The sequence below is a fragment of the Salvelinus alpinus genome, chromosome 2 (genome assembly GCF_045679555.1).
Source record: "Salvelinus alpinus chromosome 2, SLU_Salpinus.1, whole genome shotgun sequence".
NCBI lineage: Eukaryota > Metazoa > Chordata > Actinopteri > Salmoniformes > Salmonidae > Salvelinus > Salvelinus alpinus.
The window spans coordinates 96,868,362-96,880,050 of record NC_092087.1 but is presented as its reverse complement, the minus strand read 5'-3'; the positions used below and the strand labels follow the sequence as shown (position 1 = coordinate 96,880,050).

The following is an 11,689-nucleotide window of genomic DNA, read 5'->3' as shown; positions in this document are numbered from 1 at the left end:
GATCGATCCCAGGCTGTGTTGCAATGTCCTTGTCCCATTGCGCACTGACTTGGGTAGCCAGTTTAGAACAATCCCTCCTTGTCTCATCATCCTGGCATCTGGGAAACTAAGCCAGTGTAGTGTTTTATTACAGGTGTCTCTCAGCGCTGGACAAAGTGTTCCCGGGTGGACGTCAGTCAGGCTGTGCTGGACCTATCCATGTGGATGGCCTTCGTATCCCATTCAGATCTTGCTTCTGAGGCAGATGGTCTCCAATACAACTCAAAAGATGATCTGGTCCCAGATGACTGTGAGACAGACTAAAGAGCAAAATGAACTTCGGCTTTTAGCTCTAAAATTTAATCATTGTAATTCCATTAGTGCCTCAAAATATTTATTTTACAAGTCTTTCGATGACATGAAACAGTACAGGGAAACTCAGTACATGTGTGAGAATTGTCTTAGCATGGTGGAGAATGCTGATACAAAAGGTATACTGCAGGAGCTGTGGCAATCGGAAAGACTGAAAGGTAATTTAAAAAATATATATTTGCCATTAGAAGAGCACATTCAGAATATGTTGCAGGAACCTGAGATTACAAACAATTTAAAGCATTGATTTGATAGAGAACAAACGTCCTTGTCTGCGGTTTATGTTTTGAGCTCCAAAAGCCACACATGAACACGTACTTGAAACCTTTTGTAGATGAATGTATTACTTTGCAAGATCAAGGTGTCAAAATGGAAAAATCCTGAAGTTGCTTTTGTGATTAGCAAAGTCTTTCCTTTAATTTTAATCAGTGACTCAGTTGACAGACCTCTTCTTCAAAACTTTAAACAGCGTAATGGGGAATTTAAACAGTTTAATGGGGAATTTGAACAGTTTAATGGCGAATTTGTCTCCAAAAAGGTTCTATAGTAGCAAAGGGAAGAGTGCATATCCTTTTGAGGAAAACTATCGACTCAGAAATCAGTCTGACTTATTTATAGATTCAGCACTATAGTCTGGCAAAGCTGGAAAGGGAATTAATGGCCCCAGTATTTTATCTCGGCTTGAACATTCTGACATAATGGAGGGACCTATCCCAGATTATATGCAAAATGTGCAATTGGCGGTTGCCAGGAGCATGACCAGGTCATGGTTGAACAGTGAAAATCATGAGATGTCATGGTGTATATACTGTGTAGGTAGATCAGCTCAACGTCTAGATGACATACGTTTCAATATTAAGCCACCATGCCACGGCTCACGTGACCCATGTTTGATGACCCAAATAACATTTTTGAAAGGCGCACGAATGGTACATGTAGCTTCTGTACTATAGTGTTCCACTACTTAAAGGAATTTTGCCAAATCGTTACTTAACTAATTGGTTTAAACTCGTTAAGGGAGTATCTCTACTACTTGGCGAGAGCATTACAGGAAGTCTGATTTCTGAGGTTTTTATGGGGTGGGTAATGTTTCTTGCAACGTGTATCTTTGCCTCCACCTGCCAAGAAGTGTTTGCAATTGGGGTCCTCTCTGGACTTTTTTCATCTTGAACAATGTTTTACAAAAACAATGAATATACTGTATGTTGCCCTAAGAGTTGTGCAGAGTGTCAAAATGATTTTACAGCTGTCAAAGGTGCATCCAACAAGCATTAACTCTGAGGTGTGAAGAAATACGAAAACAAGACATCTTTATTTTGAATTATTTTGGAAATGTTTCTATAATTTGTTCCTTCACTTTAGAAATTTGGATGATAATAACATTTTTATATTGAATTTTAAGGCAGTAAAAAAGGGCTGTGTAGCTGTTTACTGGGCACTTAACATATACAGTAAAGTCCATTCCCTTTACCTGGTCACCTGGCACTACCTTGTAATTCACCTTTTATGTTGATGTGTTCCTAATATGTTTCCCTCTTGTTTCTCTTCCAGACCACCACATCCTTCCACAACCTAACCTCCCTACAGGCCTTTCAACCTCAACCTCCAACTCCTAAACCTTAATCAACATCCATTCCAAACCCTCCCCTATGAGCTCTGTGTTCCTGTTCCACTGTGTTTTAAATACCCTAAACCTGGATTCTCCTGGCGCATTCTGACCGATGCTGCCATGTTGGCAGCAGAAATTCTAAACCAGTCAGTTCTATAGAAAACATCCTAATATAATCCTTCCTTAGGCCTGAGGCAAAGCCAAGCAACAAACACACAGGTCATATGTCTTGCAAGATCTTTGCACATTAAAATAACTTGAACGTCATAAACTCTTAGTCTGCATGGTGCTAAAGTTCTCTCCCCCCACAAACACGGAGAGTAAATATCTTGTCTATTAACAGTGGCATCGGTGTCAGAATTAGGCTGTGTTGGCAGATATGCCAAACATTAAATGTTGGCTGCAGTGAAGACGAGAGCACAGTCCAAGAAATGAAAAGGCCTTGATGGGATCCTTCCAGATGGTCACCCCGCTCAACTAGTGTATCCAGCAGCTATGGGGCGTCTTGTACTGAAGTCCTGGGTGGACACTGAACCTGAACAAACAGGGTGTATTCGGGGAGGTGAAATGTTCTGAACATCGCTGATAGAAATGTATTGAATAGAGACAACATGATTTCCTGTTCTACCTGACAGACAGTAGCTGCAACATATGAGACACAAAGAACATTTAAACTACTATTTGAATGCAGAAGTTTGAAAACAGAAGAGATATGATCGACATTGAAGAATGTGAAACGCCTGACTGGAAAGAAGAACTTGCTTCATTACATGTCAACAAATTTCTCTGTGTCTCGAAAAGTTTCTAGAGTTGTCTTTTAGAAATATATAAAAACTGTAATGTAAAGGTATCTATTAATGTTCAGTTTTATATTGAGATATATATTTTATACATTTATATATGATATACTGAACAAAAATATGCTGAAATAAAAGAGCTTATTTCTCTTAAATGTGCACAAATTTGTTTACATCCCTGTTAGTGAGTATTTCTCCTTTGCCAAGGTAATCCATCCACCTGACAGGTGTGGCATATCAAGAAGCTGATTAAACGGCATGGTCATTACACAGGTGTACCTTGTGCTGGGGACAATAAAAGGCCACTCTAAAATAGGCAGTTAAATCACACCAAACAATGCCACAGATGTCTCAAGTTTTGATGGAGCGTGCAACTGACATGCTGACTGCAGGAATGCCCAACAGAGCTGCTGCCAGAGAATTAAATGTTAATTTCTCTACCATAAGCCACCTCCAACATTGTTTTAGAGACTTTGAAAGTTGGCCTCACCACCGCAGACCACGTGTAACAACGCCAGCCCAGGACCTTCACATCCAGCTTCTTCACCTGCGGGATCGTTTGAGGAGGGGGAGGGGGTGCTGAGGAGTATTTCTGTCCGTAATAAAGCCCTATTGTGGTGAAAAACTCATTCTGATCGGCTTGGCCTGGCTCCCCAGTGGGTGGGCCTATGCCCTCCCAGGCCTGCCCATGCCTGTGCCTCTGCCCAGTCATGTGAAATCCACAGATTAGGGCCTAAGGAATTTATTTCAATTGACTGATATCCTTCTATTAACTGTAACTCAGTAAAATCTTTGAAATTGTTGTGTTTATATTTTTGTTCAGTGTATATATATATATATATAGCAGCATCATCATGCTGTGGGGATGTTTTTCAGCGACAGGGACTGGGACACTAGTCAGGATCGAGGCAAAATACAGAGAGATCCTTGATGAAAACCTGCTCCAGAGTGCGCAGAACCTCAGACTGGGGCGAAGGTTCACCTTCCAACAGGACAATGGCCCTATGCACACAGCCAAGACAACGCAGGAGTCTGAATACTTTGTGTGTACAGTGCATTCATAAAGTATTCAGACCCCTTGACTTTTTTCTCATTTTCTTAGGTTACAGCCTTATTCTAAAATTGATTAAATCTTTTTTTCTCTCCTCATCAATCTACACAGAATACCCCACGATGACAAAGCAAAAATACGTTTTGAGAAATTGTTGCTAATTTATATAAAAATTAAAAAATATATATATATCACAGGAGGTTGGTGGCACCTTGATTGTGGATTAGATCATGGTAATGGTTGGGGCAGAATCAGTGGAATGGTATCAAAGACACCAAATGGCTCCGTTCGAGCCATTATTATAAGCCGCCCTCCCCTCTCCAGAGATATATATAATTTCATTAGCCAGCTCATCTGCTAAGCGGTTAACTTCAGAGTGTAATCAAAGTTTGAGGCAGCTATATTGCTGTCAGCAATATAAGTGGATAATATTATTGAAATACTGGTATGGTGTAATATGTTTTGGAATGTTTTGCTACACTGTGCCTAATGAACACACCACTGGTTCCGATCCAACAAATTGCGTACAACATTATTGAGATGATTGCGATATTAAAGTTGAGCCAACTCTTAAGTGGGATAAATTGCAGGACTATAAAGCAGAGGCTGCTATCATCAGGTCATCAGATGTAACAGCTGCCATAGAGGTCAAGGCTATTACCAAAGCAGCAGTTAAACTGGACAAACTTCTATTCAACACCTTCGACTCAACTCATTCACCGGCAGACAGGAACACTTCCCATTTTCCCCATAATTTAAATCAGTCTTCTAATTGTGAGACTGAATGTGAAGAGTTGAACTTCTAAACACTGATTGTTGGTGGGGTCATCTAGTGGATTGGACTGTCACTTGTCTTTTCTGTTCCAAAAGGCTTGGCTAGGACGAGTCCCCTGCTCCCCCAGAGACGCTTGTGTTCCAACAGCTGCAGCTGAAGGGGAGTTCAGCGATTTCTGACACACCTGTTTCTGAACATGGCCATATTGGGCTTGTAAATTATATGTTGCTTTGGTACACTTCCTGTAACTCTGCCATCAAATGTATGGGATCAAATGTTAGTTTCAAGAACAGCTCAGCAGGTTTGATACCATCTCTATGACGCAGGGTCATAAAGCAATCCCAAACTACTTTAGGCTGCATGTATTTCTGACACCCAGTTTGGATCACGGCCATGTTTGGAGAAGGTTACTGACAGGAAGTAATACTTTTAGACTTGTTTGTCCAAAGATCTGTAAAGCTTGCTGAAAAACCCAACAGCTCCCCATTTGATCCAAGTGTTTCTCCTTGTAAATGTATTAGATTAATATTACATTTAGCCCTCCATTGACTTTACACTGCATGCTGAAAGGTGAAGACCTCATACCTATACTGTAGACCACAGAGAGATCTGATACAGTCCAGCACATTATTTTGACCTTATTAGTCGACCAGAAGGTCTTCACATTGCTGCTACCGTAATAGATTTATAGTGAGATATGTGACCTGGAAAATAAGATCTGAATTACCTAAGCCAAGATTGGTTGTTTTGTGGATCCATGCCACAACTTGTGACCTTTCATATCCAGATTTAGATTTGAACTGGCTGTGGGGTGTCTCAGCCAAACTCCTGTCTGTGGTGATAAAACTACTTTGCAAGCACAGACAGTCATTTAAAGCACCTTAAAATGCATTGGATCAAGAGTTACTATCCAATCCTCCCAAGACCCTGATAAAATACTTCAAATAGGTACAATAACAGTTTTATAATGACAGTTTACTCAACTGCTTAATGACATCTGGCAGTTAATAACAGTACATCAGGGACCTGCAACTCCTGTTCTGGACAGCCCATCCACATTGTGTGCAGGCTCTTGTTCCATCCCAGCACTAGCATAGTGGCTTCAGCTGAATCAACTTGTTGTGAAGGGTCATGCCAATGAGGGGATTCGATTATTCTGGCCTTGGTTGCACCGAGCTATTGCACGTCACGTGACCAAGTGAAGCAGGTGAGGGAAGCGCACCCTGCTGAAATTGAACAGCAATTTGTGGCATTTAGTCATATTGTCAACAACGCAGCACGATGCATCGTTCAGAAACATACGATATCTCTTAAACAGAAAAAACTGCATATGTTAGAATTTTATAACTAGTTTTTATTGGGAAGGCAAATAAAGCGTTTGTATCAAAAGTAATCACTTTTGCATGTGACAATACAGAATGGTACTCATTACTGCACCTGCTTAACATACGTCACCTTTGTTTTGAGCTGACTTGGCCGTCGACCAGAGCAAGGTCTTGCAAGGCAGCTTGATTCCAAAACCGAAACTTTTGGTCGGGCTTTTAAATCGAGTCGACTCACTGCTATAGGTCTCCCAATTGCTCCGGCAATGTTTGTTTTTTTGGCCTTCCAAAATTGTTAGTGAATTTTTTTGGAATGTATTTTTACAAAAAACAAGTGAAATCACCAAGAATTCTTTAAAATTATTTAGGTAATCTAATCCCAAGTATTCCCACAAATAAAAAATAGATATATGATCAATGTAATCAAGGTATGAATTATTGTTATTTTCAAATACAATCTCTTTTTGGGTTAATTGTGGTCAATTTGCAGAGTACAAAATATTATAATTATGTTTCTGCAATGTGACCATGCGCTCTGACAAATCGTCCCACAGCTAAATCTAGTTGCCTACCCATGCCCCTTCCCGCCACTGCTTCTGTGTGTGTGTGTGCAGAGGAGATCTCTGACCTGACTGAGCAGATCGGAGAGACTGGCAAGAACATCCATGAGCTGGAGAAGGCCAAGAAGACAGTGGAAAGAGAGAAGTCTGAGATCCAGACCGCTCTGGACGAGGTTGAGGTACAAACTACAGCTGTTTGATGGGGAAAGCAGTGTTACACTAGCCAACGCCGGCTACAGTCCAATGATCCCTGTATTGGAGTGTATTGTAGTATTATATATATATATATTTATTTCCTTGTGTTATATACATCCAAATGTATTTAACACAACTCGCATGACTGCTTCTGTTTGTCCAGGGAACACTGGAGCACGAAGAATCCAAGATTCTGCGTGTGCAGCTGGAGCTGAACCAGATCAAGGGTGAGGTGGACAGGAAGATCGCTGAGAAGGACGAGGAGATGGAGCAGATCAAGAGGAACAGCCAGAGGGTGGTTGACTCCATGCAGAGCACCCTAGACTCTGAGGTCAGGAGCAGGAATGATGCCCTGAGGGTGAAGAAGAAGATGGAGGGAGACCTGAACGAGATGGAGATCCAGCTGAGCCACTCCAACAGGCAGGCCGCTGAGGCCCAGAAACAGCTGAGGAATGTCCAGGGACAGCTCAAGGTAAAGGGACTGGGACATCAGGCTCAAAAATCTGAACATGGCTAGAGATTTGTGAGATGTGTTTGCAGATTTGTGAATCTGTAGAAAATAATAGAACAGAGGATTTGAATAGAGTGGTTTATGTACTAAAGGTAGCGATACTGGGGAAATTCTTACCAATGAACATTTCTATCACTGATCCTATCACCTCTACTTCCACAAGTCCTAATGAACGTATGTCATTGTGAACCACAGGATGCCCAATTGCACCTTGATGACGCCGTCCGTGTCGCAGAAGACATGAAGGAGCAGGCAGCCATGGTGGAGCGCAGAAACGGTCTGATGGTGGCTGAAATCGAGGAACTGAGAGTTGCTCTGGAGCAGACAGAGAGAGGCCGCAAAGTGGCTGAGACTGAGCTGGTAGACGCCAGCGAGCGTGTTGGACTGCTGCACTCCCAGGTATGGGTCAAAAGCCTTTTCTAATGAAACTCAACCAAGCATACAGTTTAAACACACCTGGAATTTGACAGTGTTTGCCTTAGATTTTCATAATTTCAGTCTTGTGCCTTGCAAGTTCTCTTGAGAGTCAAACAAATCATCTTGTTTACTCCTTCAGAACACCAGCCTTCTGAACACCAAGAAGAAGCTGGAGACTCAATCAATCAATCAATCAATCAATTTTATTTTATATAGCCCTTCGTACATCAGCTAATATCTCGAAGTGCTGTACAGACACCCAGCCTAAAACCCCAAACAGCTAGTAATGCAGGTGTAGAAGCACGGTGGCTAGGAAAAACTCCCTAGAAAGGCCAAAACCTAGGAAGAAACCTAGAGAGGAACCAGGCTATGAGGGGTGGCCAGTCCTCTTCTGGCTGTGCCGGGTGGAGATTATAACAGAACTATGCCAAGATGTTAAAAAATGTTCATAAGTGACAAGCATGGTCAAATAATAATCATGAATAATTTTCAGTTGGCTTTTCATAGCCGATCATCAAGAGTTGATCGTCAAGAGACTGACCTGGTGCAGGTGCAGGGAGAGGTGGACGACATCGTCCAGGAGGCCAGGAATGCAGAGGAGAAGGCCAAGAAGGCAATCACTGATCTGAGGGGGACGTTATGATTGGTGCATAAATTAAACAAACTATTATTCTAGGCGGCGATGATGGCTGAGGAGCTGAAGAAGGAGCAGGACACCAGCTCTCGACTGGATAGGATAAAGAAGAAGCTGGAGGTCACAGTCAAGGACCTGCAGCACCGCCTGGATGAGGCTGAGAATCTGGCCATGAAGGGAGGCAAGAAGCAGCTCCAGAAACTGGAGTCCAGGGTGAGTTACCAGCAGGGTGGATTAGGGTGGATTGAAAGACTGATTGCTGGAAATGTATTTGATCATATAAAAATACACAGGAGCATTGTTTTGTGACTTGTTCTCACAATAACCCACCTAGATCAGGGGTTCCCAAACTCCTTTGCATCGGGGACCACCCCTTTTGTGATAGCGAATTCATCAGGGACCCTCTTCATAATATCAGAACACAACTCCTACTTTAAAGTGCATCAAAAATAGCATCCACGCAGATTTACTATGACTTCTGCAGTGCATGACTGGACTAATCAAGTCTCGGGCCCTGGGAAATCATTTTTTTAAGTCCCCCTTCTTTGCATCAGAGAAAATGTTGCAGTTTTAAAGCTGAAATTGCTGTGCATTAATGATCACAACAAAACAAATTATAATAATTGTACACTTATTTAGTGGAGTTGATCCAAGACCTTTAAATAAACGCAAATGTATTCATCTAGTTGCTTCATTCAGGCTTAAACTGTTGTCTCAGCAGACTTCTTCTAATCTGCCATTTCAATCATAATAATAATTCACAATAAATATCAACACAGAATATAATATACATTCATCGAATTAATGTTATAATAATAATTTCTCTCTATTGTTACGTCTCATTCCCTGGCCGTTGCTAGGGAAGCTAGCGTTCTTATGCGGGGCTACCAGCTAGTAGGCTAATGGCTGAATTAGCTTTTAGGCTAGCGGACTTTAATAAGTTAATAAAAACCTAAAAATACAACATAATATCTCAACAAACATATGTACATAGTCCAGAGACATTACCGTCTTGAATATGGTGATTTTACACTCGCTTACCTTCAAAATAAAGATATAAAAATGTATTTATGTCGGTGCTTCTGTCTTCATGTTGGCTCACTTGGCAAACTTCTCTCAACTGCCATGGCGCGAGCTCCATAATGGAAGCATTGTCGCAACATTTAAAACATGCGAGTGGCGGCCTCTAGTCACCTTACTGGTACTGCACCATACACCGCTAAACGCGTGACAACTTGGATAAATAGTCATGTTACAAATACAAGAAGAATTTGAGTTGTGAGCCTCCCAGACCCGTTGTTTATCGAAGAGTTAATAACATAAATTGTGGATGAATAATATTGCATTGTACTGTATTGCACCCTCTAAACTTTTTCCAAAGATCCCTGGCTGTTTAATCTATTCTTGCTAGAAATATACATAAACAAATTGAAATGTAAATTCCACTTTGAGAACCACTGACCTAGATAATGAAAAGTTGTTGTTATTATTACAGACCCCTTCAATAAATGTTTTAAAAGAGTACATAGGAACAGATGACAATTGTGCCTCCTTGACTGGGTTGAAGACTATACCTCTGTTTTACAAATAGTTGTTACGTCTGATTTCACAACCTCCAACAAACTCCTACGTTTATTTCTTCCACAAAGGTGCGTGAGCTCGAGACTGAGGTGGAGGCCGAGCAGAGAAGAGGTGTAGATGCTGTTAAAGGAGTCCGCAAGTATGAGCGCAGAGTCAAGGAGCTCACTTACCAGGTAAGAGAAAGTGCATTCTTTATACACTTGACACTAACACAGACAGGTTTGTGTATAAAACTCTTGTGACATTGATTCTTTGCTCTTCTCTCACAGACTGAGGAGGATAAGAAGAACGTTAGCAGACTTCAGGACCTGGTAGATAAGCTGCAGATGAAAGTGAAGGCCTACAAGAGGCATTCTGAGGAAGCGGTGAGTCACAGACTCTGAAAGCATACATTCGAAAATGTAGTTTTTCTCTACAAAACGCAATGTGCGTACGGTTTAGTTGAAGTGTTGCTACAGCACACCAGTCAACAATGAACGTTGATAGTGCAAGTAAATGCTGATGAAATTATACACATTTCTGAGTGCCTCCTATGCCAATGTGTTACCAACTTAAAGAAGAAGGGGTTGAATTGTAATTTGCTGTTCTAGTGATCGTGCTGGAGGCAGCGGTTTGATCCCCCGTTCAGCCACTCACTTCCTCTGCTGTATCATCTATCTCCCTATATACATTGCTTTCCTAAATCTGCCAATATGTGTTTTGTTGAAAATAATATTTATATTTGCTACCTTAAGCTTCAAACTTTAAATGCTGATGTTCTGCTCTCCCTCTCTTCTCCTCACCCAGGAGGAAGCAGCCAATAGCCATATGTCTAAGTTCAGGAAGGTTCAGCATGAGCTGGAGGAGGCTGAGGAGCGTGCTGACATCGCTGAGACTCAGGTCAACAAGCTCAGAGCCAAGACCCGTGACTCTGGAAAGGTACAGAACTGCTTCTAAACCTATACCTGACTAATGTTTAGATATGACCACATCAACACCACCTATGATTCAGTCTTCTCAGAGGTCAATACTGACCTTTTACACTCAACTGTATTGAAGATCTCTAAGAATTGTAACAGTATAACTTTAGTACGTCCTCTCGCCCCGACCTCGGGCGCGAACCAGGGACCCTCTGCACACATCAACAACTGACGCCCACGAAGCATCGTTACCCATCGCTCCACAAAAGCCTTGCTGAGCAAGGGGCAACACTACTTCTAGGTTTCAGAGCAAGTGACGTAACTGATTGAAACGCTATTAGCGCGTACCCGCTAACTAGCTAGCCATTTCACATCCGTTACAGAAGCACATTTCAAGTAGGGCAACAACAACAAAAAATATGATATAGTACTTATAGTATATACACTGCTCAAAAAAATAAAGGGAACACTTAAACAACACAATGTAACTCCAAGTCAATCACACTTCTGTGAAATCAAACTGTCCACTTAGGAAGCAATACTGATTGACAATAAATGTCACATGCTGTTGTGCAAATGGAATAGACAAAAGGTGGAAATTATAGGCAATTAGCAAGACACCCCCAAAAAAGGAGTGATTCTGCAGGTGGTGACCACAGACCACTTCTCAGTTCCTATGCTTCCTGGCTGATGTTTTGGTCACTTTTGAATGCTGGCGGTGCTCTCACTCTAGTGGTAGCATGAGACGGAGTCTACAACCCACACAAGTGGCTCAGGTAGTGCAGCTCATCCAGGATGGCACATCAATGCGAACTGTGGCAAGAAGGTTTGCTGTGTCTGTCAGCGTAGTGTCCAGAGCATGGAGGCGCTACCAGGAGACAGGCCAGTACATCAGGAGACGTGGAGGAGGCCGTAGGAGGGCAACAACCCAGCAGCAGGACCGCTACCTCCGCCTTTGTGCAAGGAGGAGCACTACCAGAGCCCTGC

The 11,689-nt window shown here is 42.0% G+C and overlaps 1 pseudogene; it reads left to right on the top strand.

Annotated features, from left to right (window-relative positions):
• The first annotated feature begins 445 nt into the window (after positions 1–445).
• Positions 446–10,753, top strand: LOC139541868 (myosin heavy chain, fast skeletal muscle-like; annotated as a pseudogene).
• Positions 10,754–11,689: the final 936 nt, after the last annotated feature.